Here is a 15,609-nt window from a genome sequence, read left to right as displayed (position 1 = left end):
GGGGGGGGTCGGTGCCGGGGTGGAGGTTGGGGGGGGGGTCCATGCCGGGGTGGAGGTTGGGGGGGTCCGTGCCGGGTTGGAGGTTGGGGGGGGTTCCGTGCCGGGGTGGAGGTTGGGAGGGGGTCCGTGCCAGGGAGGGGGATGGGGGGTCCGTGCCTGGGTGGAGTTTGGGGGGGTCCGTGCCGGGGTGGAGGTTGGGGGGTGATCCATGCCGGGGTGGAGGTTGGGGGGGGGTCCGTGCCGGGGTGGGAGGTTGGGGGGGGTTCCGTGCCGGGGTGGAGGTTGGGAGGGTGTCCGTGCCAGGGAGGGGGATGGGGGGTCCGTGCCGGATTGGAGTTTGGGGGGGGGTCCGTGCCGGGGTGGAGGTTGGGGGGGTGTCCATGCCGGGTGGAAGTTGTGGGGGGTCCGTGCCGGGGAGGGGGATGCGAGGGCAAGTGAGTTGGTCCACCTGGCCAGGTGCCAGCCTCCAACAGTTGGACCCATGTTGTCCATGCCACCTGGCTGGGGGAGGAGGGGATATGGGCAATGATGACATGGTCGTCGTTCCCCTCCCCCCACCAGGCCGTCATGTTTTCCGATCATCAGCGATGTTGGGCCGCCGTGGCGGCAGCCGCTCATTTCTATGTTGCCCTGGATGAGGAGGAGGAGGAAGAGCGTGCCAGAGAGGCGGCGCAGGCTGCCGCAGAGCGACAGGCGGCAGCCGCCCAGGCTGGAGGGACACCTGACCGACAGGACAAGGAGGGGGGAGGAGGACGTCGCGGCCCCACGGCAACGGAGGCACCCGAGGGCGCCCCGTGTGTACCGGCCCCGGCAGTCATACCAGGAGCTCACATCTGCCACCTGCTGGCACACCTGTCACCGCGTGGCACTTGCAGGTGACACCCTCTCCCCGTGTCCGTCAAGGTTTACGGTGGCCCTGAACTTTTATGCAACGGGGTCATCCCAGGCACCGAGTGGGGGACCTGTCCGGCATATCGCAGACATCGGTGCATCGGTGCATCCGGGCAGTGACAGATGGCCCTATATGCCATGGCGCACCGCTACATCCGCTTCCCCGTGGACGGGGCCAGCCAAGATGCCCGGGCCGTGGGCTTCTCTGCCGTGGCCGGGTTCCCCATGGTCCAGGGCACGATCGATGGGGTGCACGTCGCCGTGCGGCCACCTGCAGATAACAGGGCCGTGTTCACCAATAGGAAGGGGACCTATTCGATGAACATACAGGTGGTCTGCGACCACCGCATGATGATCCTGCACGTCTGCACCCGTTACCCAGGCAGTGTACACGACTCATACGTGTTGTCACGGTCATCCATCCCCGGCATGTACGAGGGACGCCATCCCCGGCTGAGGGGGCTGGTTGCTGGGCGACAGGGGCTACCCATTGCGATCGTGGCTGATGACGCCTATACGGAGGCCACGCAATGAGGCGGAGAACCGCTACAATGATGCCCATGTAGCGACAAGGGGAGTGATAGAGCCGTGCTTTGGCGTGCTGAAGATGCGTTTCAGGTGCCTGGACCTCTCTGGGGGCGCCCTCCATTATCGGTCAGATAGGGTCCGGCCGCATCATTGTGGTGTGCTGCGTCTGCACAACATAGCCCAGCAGAGGGGCGATGTGCCGCAGGCAGAGGAGGGCGGACTGGAGCAGCAGCAGGAAGAGGCGCAGTCCTCCCCAGATGAGGGGAATGGGGGTAATGGTCAGGGCAGACGGGTTAGACACAGGCTGTCCACCGTTACCGGCTGGCCCAGCGGGCACGGGACAGACTGATAGCCGCCCGCTTCACTGACTAGATGGGAGTGGGAATCGGGGTAGTATGGCCACAGACCGCACACCATGGCAACAGCCGACCACCCACACCAACCCACCCATCCACCCACCCAGCACCCTCACCCCCCTCACCCCAACCCCACCCACCCCACCCGCATGTAAACTACCCCCCCCACATTGCCGATCCACCTGCGGCACAACGGGCCGGGCTCACACAGTGCGGGTGGACGCGTGTCTATTGCAGGCCATGGAGGATGATGACAACCCGCCCTGCGGTGAGCTCCTGGCTCTACATCGTTGGACTATGTCTGACCCATGGCCACAGTACCACCATCTACCGGGACCATCCCTGCATGCGGCTGTGACACTGCAGCGCACGGTCCCGTCCTCTGCCCGGGGGTGATGTTGATGGCAGCCCAGGGGGAAGGGGGCAGACTCACCTGGGGCTGAGGTAAGACCACCCCTCACACACACACCTTGAGCTCAACGTACATGACACCCCCGCACGCTTTGGACAGAGCACAAAGGCAGCTTCTGTCGGTGTAACATTGACTTTAATAACCAAAGGAGTTCATGCACGTGCCCTAGCCCCTAAAACTCATCTGTGCCCTGCACCCGTGCCAACTTACTCAGTGTCTAATTGTTTGGCCTTACGGGCCCTTTGACTACGTCGACGTGGTTCCCCAGACGGTACAGCAGAACTGGAGGTGGACTCCTGTGATTCCTGCCCTCTGACACTGGATCCCTTTGGCGGCCGTTTCTTGGGGCGTCCTGGCCTAGATGGGCCAGGCTGCGGCCCGGGCGACTGGGATGGCGAGCTGCCAGCCTGTCCTGCCCGTTGCCCACCCGATGCACCTGGGACGGAAGGGGGGGGGAGTCCAAGGTGTCGCGGTGTACCGGGACCTCCCCTACAGGGGGAGCCGGGACGGACCACACCACCTCCTCCTCCCTCAGGGTGCCCGATGGCCCCCGGGGCCTCTACATGGGTGGGGGATGCGAACGGACTGGCCATCCGACGCCCCCCCCGACACCTGGCGCTGCCAGTCCTGGAGGCCCGTGCTGGTATCGACAGGGGTCTGCAGGTTTGCAGCCATGGAGCCCAGGGGGGTTGGCAAACCCTGTCTGTGACAGTGCAACGCCGGCTCGCACATGGCCACTGGCGCCGATGCCCTCAGCGATGGCCTGCAGAGACTGGGGCCATGTCCTGCTGAGACTGGGCCATGGCCTGCTGAGACTGGGACCTGGCCTGCAGAGACTGGGCTATGGCGTTGAGCGCTTCTGCCATCTTACGCTGGCACTGGCTCATGGCTCCTCTGAGAGGGCAGCCATTTCCTGGGCCACAGACGCCGCCTGCACGGAAAGCCCCAGGCCTCGTAAACCGTTCCCCATGTCTGACACCGTCGCACCCATTGCCTCCACCGCGGACGCCACCCATGCGGTGTCAGCTTGGGTGGCACGCATGACCGGCACCACTCCCAGCTCCTGGACGCGGGTGGACTCCTCCACCTGCGACCGCAGCCGCCGCAAGCCACCCGTCACCCTCTTCGCTCGTCTCCGGGTCGGTGGTTGCATCGGATCTATGTGTGGGTGTGGTAACTCTAGGAACCCGGGATCCATCTGGGCGGCAGATGTTCGCTTGTGCTGGGCTGCTCTCCGACCGCCCGGCCCCTCTGCTGCTTCCTACCTCCACCTGCTGTACCGGGACGGCTGTGTTGTGCGCACCAGTGAGTGTACCAGACGTCTCATCACTAAGTGCCCAACCGAGGTGAGTGTTTCTGCGATGGTGGAGGGTGTTGGGTGACAGCAGTGGCGTTGTGTCGTGCTCTTCGTCCCATTCTGAGTCCATGGCACTTTGGGTGGGGGTTCGTCTCCACCCATCCACTCTGAGTCACTGTCCGGTATTTCGTCTTCCTGGGTAGTGCTGTCCCGGGTAGTGGTGTCCCGGGTAGTGGTGTCCTGGGTAGTGGTGCCCTGGGTAGTGGTGTCCTGGGTAGTGGTGTCCTGGCTCGGATGTGACGGGGGCCTGTGGCTGCCCCCCTCGTCGCTGGGTGGTCGCTCTCGCACGTGACGGGGGTGTCGTCTCCCTGTTGCTCCAGGTCTCTCCGTCTCCCGTGGCCTCCGAGGGGCATCCTGCGGGCGTCGCATGCTGCAGGGTGCGGGTCTCTCCGTCTGCCGTGGTGTGCGAGGGGCATCCTGCGGGCGTCGCATGCTGGAGGGTGCGCGTCTCTCCGTCTCCCGTGGTGTGCGAGGGGCATCCTGCGGGCATCGCATGCTGGAGGGTCCGGGTCTCTCCGTCTCCCGTGGCCTCCGAGGGGCATCCTGCGGGCGTCGCATGCTGGAGGGTTCGTGTCTCTCCGTCTCCCGTGGCCTCCGAGGGGCATCCTGCGGGCGGTCTGCATCTGCGGGGATGGGTGCCTGGATGTCTGGTCCTGCGATACACAATGAAGCATGCCATGGTTAGACATCAGGCAGTGATCAGGCGATATGGGGAGGGGGATATAGGGGAGGGGGGATATGGGGACGGGCTGTCGGTGGCTCACTTGCATCAGCAACCTCCCGGTCGTCAGGTCCGCCAGCCAGTTCCAGGGCCCTTTCCTCGTGTTCGGTCAGTGGCCTCTCATCAGCGGGGCCTCCTCCAGTCCTCACATGCTCCCTATTGTTGTGGTGCGCGCTTATCCTGTGGGGGTGGGGGTGGTGGCAGGGGTAAAAGGCAACACTGTTAGGGCAGGTATATGAATGCACGCCATCGGTTGCGCGTGCATTGCAGAGGTTAAGGTTAGGGCTGGATTCACTTGGGGATATGGGGGACATGGGGAGGGGGGATATGGGGGAGGGGGGATATGGGGGAGGGGGGATATGGGGGAGGGGGGATATGGGGGGTATGGGGGATGGGGATATGGAGGATATGGGGGAGGGGGGATATGGGGGGTTATGGGAGAGGGGGGATATGGGGGAGGGGGAATATGGGGGAGGGGGATATGGGGGAGGGGGGATATGGGGGGAGGGGGGATATGGGGGAAGGGGGATATGGGGGAGGGGGATATGGGGGAAGGGGGGATATGGGGGATATGGGGAGGGGGGATATGGGGGATATGGGGAGGGGGGATATGGGGAAGGGGGATATGGGGGGGATATGGGGGAGGGGGGTATGGGGGATATGTGGGAGGGGGATATGGGGAAGGGGGGGATAGGGGATACGGGGGAGGGGAGATATGGGGAGGGGGATATGGGGGAGGGGGGATATGGGGAGGGGGGGATATGGGGGCGGGGGGATATAGGGGATATGGGGAGGAGGGATATGGGGAGGGGTAGATATTGGGAGGGGGATATGGGAAGGGGGGATATGGGGAGGGCGGATATGGGGGGAGGGGGATATGGGGAGGGGAGGGGGTATATGGGGTGATATGGGGGAGGGTGGATATGGAGGGCGATAGGGGGATATGGGGGTGGTTATGGGGATTTGGGGAAGGGGTGATAGGGGAGGGGGGATATGGGGGAGGGGGGATATCGTGGAGGGGCGATATGGGAGGGGGATATGGGGGATGGGGGATATGGGGCGAGGGGAGGGGATATGGGGGAATGGGGATCTTTCCTTTTTCACAGTTGTCCATTGCTTGTGGTCAATGGGCCCGGGGGGGATATGGCAGGATTCGATATGGGGGAGGAGCGATATGGGGGAGGGTGATATGGGTGCACATTCTTCTTTTTCATCATTGTTTTGAGGGGATATGGAGGAGGGGGGATATGGGGAGGTGAGGATATGGGGGAGGGGGCTTGTTGGAGGAGGGGGATATGGGGGAGGGTGGATATGGGGGAGGGGGGATATGGGGGAGGGGGGATATGGGGATATGGGGGAGGGGGTATGGGGATATTGTGGAGGGGGCGATATGGGGAGGGGGATATGGGGGAGGGGGAATATGGGGAGCGGGGGATATGGAGAGGGGGATGTGGGGGAGGGGGGATATGGGGGATATGGGGGAGGGACGGGATATGGGGATATGGGGAGAGGGGATATGGGGATGGGGATATGGGGAGATTGGGGGATATGGGGATCTGGGGATGTGGGGGATATTGGTCGGGGATATGGGGGAGGGGGATGGGGGATATGGGGGATAGGGGTGAGGCAGGATTATGGGGGGCTGACAGGGCTGCGGATATGGGTAGGCTACCCTCTTGCACTGCTTCTCAGTAGGTCCGTTCCACTTCTTGATGACACTGGGTGCCACTTTCCGTCGAGTCAGGGCCGCAGGCCGTGACGGCCTCTGCTACTTCCACCTCCCCAGCAGGCTGTGGCGTGGGGCAACCGACCGCGGCCGTGCCCGGGATACAGGGCGTCCCTCCTCTGCTCCACCGCGTCCAGGAGCGCCTCCACATCCCGTGACTCGAACCTCGGGGCTGAGCGGCGGCAAGCCATCCAGTCTTGTGTTGCAGTCGGGTGTTCCGGTCGGGTGGGAGGGAGCAGCGCGGCCTTATGAGCCGTCACGCTGTGTGCGGCGCATATGACGCTGCATGGCGTGGACCACTGCGCAAGCGCGGATCCCGTTATGTCGCTGCTAGCCCATTTCGGGCCGGAGACTTTCGACCCATTTTTTCCGACGTGACGCAAGTCGGATTTGCGCCGTTTTTTTGCGCCCGATCGGCGGACTTTCCGCCGATAACGGAGAATTTCACCCCCTAGCTCTGCAATTTATTTCAAATGTCGGAATGTCTTTCTTTTGAATTTTGCTTGTCATCTGCCTGGGTGTAGTTTCAAGTAGTGGTTATGTCCATGTTCTAACATTGCATGTAGAAAGGGGTGATGCATTGCCCACTCTCCATGCCATTGTTACAAGAATGTATGGCTATTGTTCCGTAATTATGTAATCCCTGGACAAATCATCTGGAATGAGGCAAAAGGTAACTACAAATGGGAGAATCGTCAATCCTTCCGTCTGCAGCTCCAGGAAACTCAAAATCTTTGGGCAGTCCACTCTCTTTCAGGTTCAGCTGATGGACTGTGAGGTTTAACAGTACAATAAGGCAACGCCTCCGAAACAGAAGTAATTATGTGGTTAAATGCATTGTGACATGTTTTTATTTTGTCCATTTATGTGATGTGGGTGTCGCATAGCTAGGCCAGCATTTATTGCTCTTCTCTAATTGCCCTTGAGGAGGTGGTGGTGAGCTGCTTCTCGAACCATTGCAGTTAATTTGGTATTGGCGCATGCACAGTACTCTTACGGAGAGCTTTCCAGGATTTTGACCTAGCAACAGTGAAGGAACGGTGATATATTTCCAAGTCAGAATGGTGAGTGGCTTTGGAGGGGATCTTCCAGCTGATGGTTTCCCATGTCTTTTGCTGCGCTTGTCCTTCTATCTAGGTGACCGTGGTCATGGGTTGGAACGTGCTGTCCAAGGAGCCATGGTGAATTCATGCAGTCAATCTTGTAGAACATGCACACGGCTACGACTGTACGCCAGTGGTGGACGGAGTAAATGGTTGTGGATTGAATGACAGTCAAAGTGGGTTTCTTTGTCCAGGATGATGTCAAGCTTCTTGAGTGTTGTTGGAATTGTACACATCGAAGAAACTAGAGAGCATTCAACCACACTCCAGACTGGTGCCTTCTGTATGGTGGCCAGGCTTTAGAGAGTCAGGAAGTGAGTTACTCGCCAGAGGACTCTGAACCTCTGTCCTGCTCTTGTAGCCACAGTATTTTTTGGCGAGTCCAGCTCAGTTTCCGGTCAATGGCAACCCCCAGAAAGCTGATAATGTATAATCCGAAAAATAAATTAGGGGCTCTAGGCGTTTGTCCATTTACTTTCAGCAATTATTTTCCCAATTAAGGGGCAATTTTAGTGTGGCCAATCCACCTACCCTGCACATCTTTGGGTTGTGGGGGTGAGACCCATGCAGACGGGGGGGAGAATGTTCAAACTCCACGCGGACAGTGACACAGAGCTGGGATCGAACCCCGGTCCGCGGCGCTGTGAGGCAGCGGTGCTGACCACTGCGCCACCGTACCGCCCTTATTTTCAGCAATCTAATCACATGACCACAAAATCCCCCGTGGTCCTGAGGCAGGGTGCTCCCGGCCTCCAACCACGTGCTTCTCGGCAGCGGGAGGTGGCGCGCCGTTCGTTGGCAGCGGGGTTCTCTGCTCCCACCGGTGTCAATGGGAATTCCCAGTGAAGCCACCCCAGCCGCTTGGAAACCAGCGGGTCTGTTACCAGTGGGTCCAGAGAATTAGGTGCCAGTGAACGGCCAGAGAATTTTGGCTGTGGAGTTTCCTTAATGCTTGCTACTCACTGCTATTACCTTATTGTTTCCTGCTTGCACCTCTGTTGGAAGCAGTGGCTGGATGTGACCCATACTCAGTGACTGCAATACCTAGTTGACAGCACACAGCCTCTTCGCTTATAATTTAACCATTCACCTTATAGTCGGTTCCACAAGTTTCAGATCCCGAAGCTGGCCTCAGCCCCTGGGGTACAGCACACCTGCTGCACTCACAACTGACCTAGTCCTCAAAACTCAAAATGTCAGTTCAGCCTTGTCCTTTGTGAAAGAGAACATTCCTTCTTTACTTTGTTACATCTTCCGAGTGGTTTGTGGTAGTTGCACAGCTTTCATTTTTTCTTTGCCTGTGAGTGACAGCACAGAATTAAGAGCAGCAGAGATGTCCTTAATTTGAAGATGTCGTACAACAAGGGGAGCCCAGAGGGAAAAAAACATAACTTCAGACAAAAGGGGAATGCCTAACACATCACGGTCTCATTCAATGTGAGAGAGAATATTAAACTTTTACCTGACACCATCATTGGAAGAACCACATTTTAGATTCTCTTAGTAACTCAGGGCAGGAACAGCGGGATGTTTCTTGGTACCCGTAGCTCCGAGGATGACCCCGCTATCGAACGTAACTTTGTTTCTTTGGGGGGCCTCAGGGAGGAATATCCTGCTGAGGCTTTACTTACCTCACTTCCTGCATTGCCAAGCTCAACTCGCCAGTGCAGGAAGAGACTGGGGCGCCATTTTTAAATGTCACCCCAAACTCTTGACCCCCTCAGCCATCCCACCGCAGCCTCCGAGCCCCCCCCCAACTTAACTCTTAGCAGGTCCTCGAGCCCCCCTGCACCCTACCTCTTATTAACAGGGCACCCCAGGCCTGCCCACCGATGCCCTCCGAAACCATCCCAGGTATCATTATGCCTCCTCCATGTTTATGTGCGCCCGTGCTATACGGCACCCTGGCGAAGTCTCCCAGGCAAGGTCGTTAGTTCCCGGGCCTAATGTCTCATTTAATTATGCTAATCTGCATCACAGCCAGAGAGGATGAGATCCAGACCGTGACGTCTCACGACATCTCGTCAGATCTTGTATGATGTTCCAAGTGTCAAAACGAGGCCGATCTATCCTGCCTAGGGTATTTTCTCAATTAAGACTGAAGATATTGGCAGTGTGAAAGAAGGCCCTTGTCGAGCCCTACACGGTGGAGCAACGAGGTTGTTAAATCCCACGGAATTTGCCCGATGCTTGGAATGCCTCATGAGACCTTGTGAGACGTCGCGATCTGGATCCCGCTGGCAAGATCTAGATTTACATATTTAAATGCGCCATTAGACTGTTCTAAATATGCCTGCGGCCGACTATCCCGAGGCCCGGGAGCGAACGCTTGTGCCCGGGAGACCTGGCCATCGTGCCGTTTAGCGCTGGTCCACACAAACGTGGACAAGGCGTCAGTCCACTGGGAGGGTCTCTCAGTCCATCGGAGGCACCCGGGTGGATGGGTTCTGGGCAGAGTGGTACTCAGCCACTCCCGCTGCCACCTAGGCACCTTGCACTGTCAGCCCGGTATTTGGCACTGCCATCTGGGCACCACAGCAGTGCCAACCGGGTACCTCAGTACAGGAAGTACCCCACTTCCAGAGTGCCCGAGTGACATTGCCAGGTTGGCAGGGGAACTGCGAGAGTGCCAGAATGGCAGAGTCAAGGTTCCACCGTGTCAGGTTGCCCATGCCAGGCATCGGGTCCTGGGGTGCCATGTCCATAAGATGTGGCGTGAGTGGGGGGGGGGAAACTCGAGGACCGCCTAATAGGTAAGTTGGGGGGAGGGAGGCCACGGTGGGGTGGCTGGGAGGGTCAAGAGATCGGGGCAGAATTAAAAGTGATGCCCTGATTTCTTCCTGGACTGGCGAATTATCAATAAATACACAGGCAAGATGGTGGAAGATTTTTCTTTCCTCAATACCTGTTTCCACATGGACACATGTAAATCTATTCACTATGAGCTCATCAGTACAGGAAGTGAGGTACGTGTGTTCTTTGCCGAGGGTCCCCCAAAAAACGAAGTCCCGTTTGATGGCGGGGTTGTTCACGGCCCTGCAGGTGTAGAAAAACAGCCAATTATTTGTGCTCAAAACAAGACTTTTGTTTTGGTTTAATCGCACCCCCTATAATGAATTACTCACGTTGGTGCACCCACTCTGCAAAACATGTCAAAAAATGGACCTAGCAGCACAAATATCCATGTACGAAATGCTCTAGAATTGGAACATGGGGCGGGATTCTCCGCAATCGGCGCGATGTCTGCCGACTGGCGCCAAAAATGGCACGAATCAGTCGGGCATCGCGCCGCCCCAAAGGTGCAGAATTCTCCCCATCTTGAGGGACTGAGCCCTCACCTTGAGGGGCTAGGCCCGCGCCGGACTGATTCCCGCCCCGCCGGCTGGCGGGAAAGGCCTTTGGTGCCCCGCCAGCTGGCGCTGAAATTACTTTGCCGTGCGGCGCATGCGCGGGAGCGTCAGCGGCCGTTCACAGCATCCCCACGCATGCGCAGTGGAGGGGGTCTCTTCCGCCTCCGCCATGGTGGAGACCATGGCGAAGGCGGAAGGAAAAGAGTGCCCCCATGGCACAGGCCCGCCCGTGATTGATCGATGGGTCCCGATCGCAGGCCAGGCCACCGTGGTGGCACCCCCCGGGGCCAGATCGTCCCGCGCCCCCCCAGGACCCCGGAGCCCGCCCGCGCCGCCTTGTCCCACCGGTAAGAGAGGTGGTTTGATTATTGCCGGCGGGACAGGAATTCCAGCAGCGGGACTTCGTCCCATCGCGGGCCGGAGAATCGCCAGTGGGGGCGCCAACCGGCGATTCCCACCCCCGCCGAATAACCAGTGCCGGAGAATTCGGCAACCGGCGGGGGCGGGATTCACGCCAGCCCTTGGCGATTCTCCGACCTGGCGGGGGGGCTGGAGAATCCCGCCCATGTTTCCTGCATATTGTCAATAATCAAGCAAAGTGCGTGCCGCAATGAAATATTATGGGTGGGATTCTCCATTCCTGAGATGCTGGTGTAGGATTCGTGGACTTCCACGACAGCGAAACTACTGCAGCAACTGGACCGATTCAGCGACTGTAGAGGGTCTAGCACTGCTATCACATGAAACACAATTCCAATGAGAAATGGTGCCTAATTCACTGGATTCGAGATTGACACGCAAAAGGCTGACAAGATGCAGCCGCATTTACACACTTCACACCCCACACACACCATCCCAGCCAAAACAATGGCAGCAAGACACATGGCCCCATGATTTGCGGCCGCTTAGCTGGAGACACTGATGGACGCGGTGGAGGAGAGACAGGCTACCCTGTACCCTGGCCTGGGAAGGAGGCTGCCACCCGCCGCCATTCGCCGTGCCTGGGCACTGGTGGCAGAGGCGGTCACTGCCACCAGCAACACTGTCCGGACCGGCCTGCAGTGCCGGAAGAAACTGTACAACCTCCTCAAAGCAGCCAGGGCGAGTATACAGCACTGTGCCCCCGGCACTAACCCCCATCCCACACACCCGTAACTCTAAATCCCTACCTCAACCCGGAGGGCTTCCGAACCCCCCACCCTGCACCAGATGTCAGCATCCATATATGCCACCATGGCCATGGGTCCTGGCCACTAAGGCCACCAGCTACTCACCCCCTGGACTGTATATGTTAGACTGTCTAACACAGTGTTTTTTTGTTCCCCCCCCCTCCCAGTCCCCCTTCCCCAAGGAGAAAGGCCACATATAACCACCAGGAGGCTGGCTGAGCGAAGAAAACTGGAGGGGGCTGCTGGACCTGCAGCCCCAAACAATGGTTGGGTAGATCGCCCTGGAAGTGGTCAGCAGCCCAGAAGAAAGGGAGGTCGCTGAGGTGGAAATCAGCCGCGGGCAAGGAAGTGAGTCCCCACTGAGTTGTGCTTCCCCATGATACGTGTGTCAAACCCCCCTTACCCCCCCAAAATCAGGCCCACACCACCTTCACCCTCACCCCCACCCTCATCCCCTAAACACCTTCACCCTCACCCACACCCTCACCCCTACAACACCCTCACCCCACCCTCACCCCCACCCTCACCCCACCCTCACCGCTACACCACCATCAACCCCACACCATCCCCACACCACCCCCACACCACCCCCACACCGCTCTCACCCCCACCCTCACCCCCCCAACCTCACCCCCGCCCTCATATTAAGCCCCACCACTACACCACACTCCCCATGGTCTAATTATGCGCCTTGTCTTGTCATGGGCACCGTCGTTGGTCTGTGGCTGCGGACAGGCATCATCAACCACGACCGCAGTGGATAACCATTGTCACCCAGGAGCCAATCTTCCAGCCGGCAGGAGGGAGGGTGGGGGGTATCTTGAACATGTCAGGAACCGTTGAGTGTGCCAGGATGCCAGGATGAAGGGCACAGAAGTGCATTTTGCGCAACTGAAGGTCATATATCAGCTGCACGTTCATCGCGTGGAACTCCTTTTGTGTAGAGCGGCCTGTGATCTGCAGCCGCTCATTGGGGGACATACATTCCGTCGATCACCCCCTGGACCCGGGGCATCCCGTTGATGCCAGCGATGCCTGGTATCCTGGTGGGCTCGGTCCACATTGAAGTGCATGTATTGTGCTGACTGGCACGGATGCACCTGTGCACCGAGGTCTGTGAGATCCTGGATGGGTCCCCACTTGGCACCGAGATGGACCCCGTGGCGTAAAGATTCAGGGCGACTGTCACCTTGATGGCCTCCGGGACAGGGTATCCTCCCCCATTCCCCCGCGGTGCTAGGTGTGCCATCATGTCGCAGATGTGTGGCACTGTCTTGCTGCTCAGCCGGAGTCTTCAACGGCGTGCTCGGTCCAGCAGGTCCTCGAATGACACGTGCTGTCGGTACACACAAGGCCTCATGCAGCGCCTCCTTAGCACCTCCTCCTTCTCGGCATATTGGGCACCAGGCTCTCCTTCCTGAGCAGCTACTTCCTATTCCTCTGGGGCAGCCACTGCTGCTGCAGCTTCCTCCTCCACGAAGAGCGCCAGCTCGTACAGTCTCAGTGCATCCCCCAGCGCTGCGGCGACTAGCAGGAAGGTCATCATTCCTGGTTGAATTCCAATGTCCATTGTCTGCAGAGGGTGAAAGGCAGACATTTTAGCATGGTGTGTACCCCATGACCAACCAGGTCCAATGAGCTACATGGTTGCCCCGGTTGGGACTACAGACTCTGTCCCCGCATGCCACCCCATCTCCGCACCCCTGGCACCGTCGGTGCCTTGTAATGTGGGGCCTCTGGCCCTGCTACCCATCCCTGCTGCCAGTGGTGCTGCCATTGCCAACGGTATTCTCTGTGGCCCCGCCCGGTGCCCTCTTGGGCGACAGTGGGCGTTGTCCTAGGTGTACTGCTAGATGCCCCACAGGCGGGTGGCAGCCAGTTGGGTGGTGGGAGTTCTGGTGCATGGTGAGGTACGCGGCTGGTGGGCTGGTGGTACCCATTAGGCCGGTGTCTCTCTGCAGAATCTGGGACCAAGGTCGGTGGTCAGTGGAGTGTGCAGCAAGATGGCTGCCTTGCAGGCCGTGGCGATGGCGGTCATGGCGGGGCACGACTCTCGTCCCGAGGAGGGGGTCACCCCAGTCTCTCAGCCCGTCCTTCTGCCACCCGCCCACCCAGCCTTGGCAGGGCCCTCCCCCCCCCCCCCCCCACCCCCACCCCCACCCCAGCCAGCACGGCCAGTCGTTCCTTTCTGTGTCCTATCTCTTCTCCCTCCTTCATCAGCCACGATGCCAGTTTCATGATTTTTAAAGCGCAAAGGAACCGCAACGTCAAGAATTCGGCCCATCAGAGGCGGTGAATCGCGGTGGCCCCAAAAAGTACCGGGTCAAGACCGCTAATGATGTGCAAACACCATTTACTGTACGTGCATTCTGGAATGCATTGGCTCGCTGTTGGGGGCGATGGAGAATTGCAATTTGGCGTCAATCCCGCCCGCTGCAATTTTGGCTTCGGAACTGATTCTCCGCCTAATTGCTTTTCCCCATTTTGACCTCGGCCAACGGAGTATCCCGCCCTATATTTCCACAGATGGAATACAAATAATGTGTGACATCCAAACACAGATTCCAATTAAATTGAACAATTATTGTTGCATTTAGGGTTTAGTCAATGTTTTCCTCTTGCACAAATGTGTGAAGTTAAATGAATCTAATTACACGCCAAGAGGATTATTTTAACTCGTTGTGCCAGGATCATTCTCTTCAACCCATCAGGTTATTTGTGTTGCAATTGTGAATGCGAAATGTCTTCTCTACAAAAATGCTGGTTATTTCACATTCTTGAAGCCTTCGCTTATGTTGTCACTTCTGCTGCTGCTGCATCTCCATTGCATTACTCAAGACCTAAATTACTACCAGTAATCAGACTGGCAAGTTTCCCACCCTTCTTTAAGCAACCTAGTTGAAGCAAGCAAACTCAGTAATCTGGACGTCTGAATGTATGTGTGTCATGTAAGAGTACCTTTAAGAAATGGATGTTTGTAAAAATAGCTGTAGTGGATGTGCCTTTAAGAAATGGGTGTTTATCAGTGATGTCAGAGTGTGGGTGGAGCTGGGCTGCCTGTCTGCTTTTACTTTTGCTTCAGGCATTTTGCTACAGGGTGTGTTTGGTTTTAGTTTTGGAGAAGCTGCAGTCACATCAGGGTGTGTGTGAATCTCTGCAGGCTGGGCAATGTTCATTTGGTGATTTCAAAGTGGTAACTATTCTCAGTAGAGAAGTTAAACCTGATGTCTTTCTGTAAAAAGGGTTATTTTTGTATCTTATGGATGTTGCAAGGAAATATTAAGAGATACTTATAGCGTACTGTATTCTTTGGGGATTTATTGGTGTGAATAGTTGTTAAGATGTTTACTGTGGGTTTATAAAGTGTTAACTGGTTTCATAAATAAATATTGTTTTATTTTAAAAGTACCAGAGATTCTGTTGCATCACACCTTCAGAGTAGGCCCGTATGTTCCCCATAACCACAATCTATTAAAAGTTGTGGGTCAGGTGAACTCCATGATACACTTTGGGGTTCTCTAAACCCTGGCCCATAACATGTGTCAGTTAAAACTCTGTATTCAATTAGATATTGCTGAGCTCTGAATAACCAGCTGACACGTTGACAAGTATTTCCAAATGCAGATGAAATATTTGTATTTGTACTCATGTGAACAAATAACTGTTAAACTAGAACCATAGGCGGGATTTTCTGTTGCCCGGTGATCGGGTGGAGAATTGATTCTGACGCGGAATCGGGGCCGCCGCCGGTTTGACGGCGGTTTGCAATTCTCCGCTCCTTCCAAACCGGCGTCATCGTGCGCAGTCGCAAAGCCATTGGTGCCTCATCGGCCGGCCCACCCGCGATGCTCTGCCTCTAATGGGCCGAAATTCCCGACGGCGTGGGACACGAGTGATCTGAGCTGGCGTGCCGGCTACGGACTGTACAGAGCCCCCACACTCGGCCGGGTTCCATATCACTGGTCGCTGGAGCGTCTTGTAGGGCTGGAGAGACTG

Source organism: Scyliorhinus torazame, chromosome 15, assembly GCF_047496885.1.
Source record: "Scyliorhinus torazame isolate Kashiwa2021f chromosome 15, sScyTor2.1, whole genome shotgun sequence".
NCBI classification, from domain to species: Eukaryota; Metazoa; Chordata; class Chondrichthyes; order Carcharhiniformes; family Scyliorhinidae; genus Scyliorhinus; species Scyliorhinus torazame.
Note: the sequence above shows the minus strand (reverse complement) of the source record.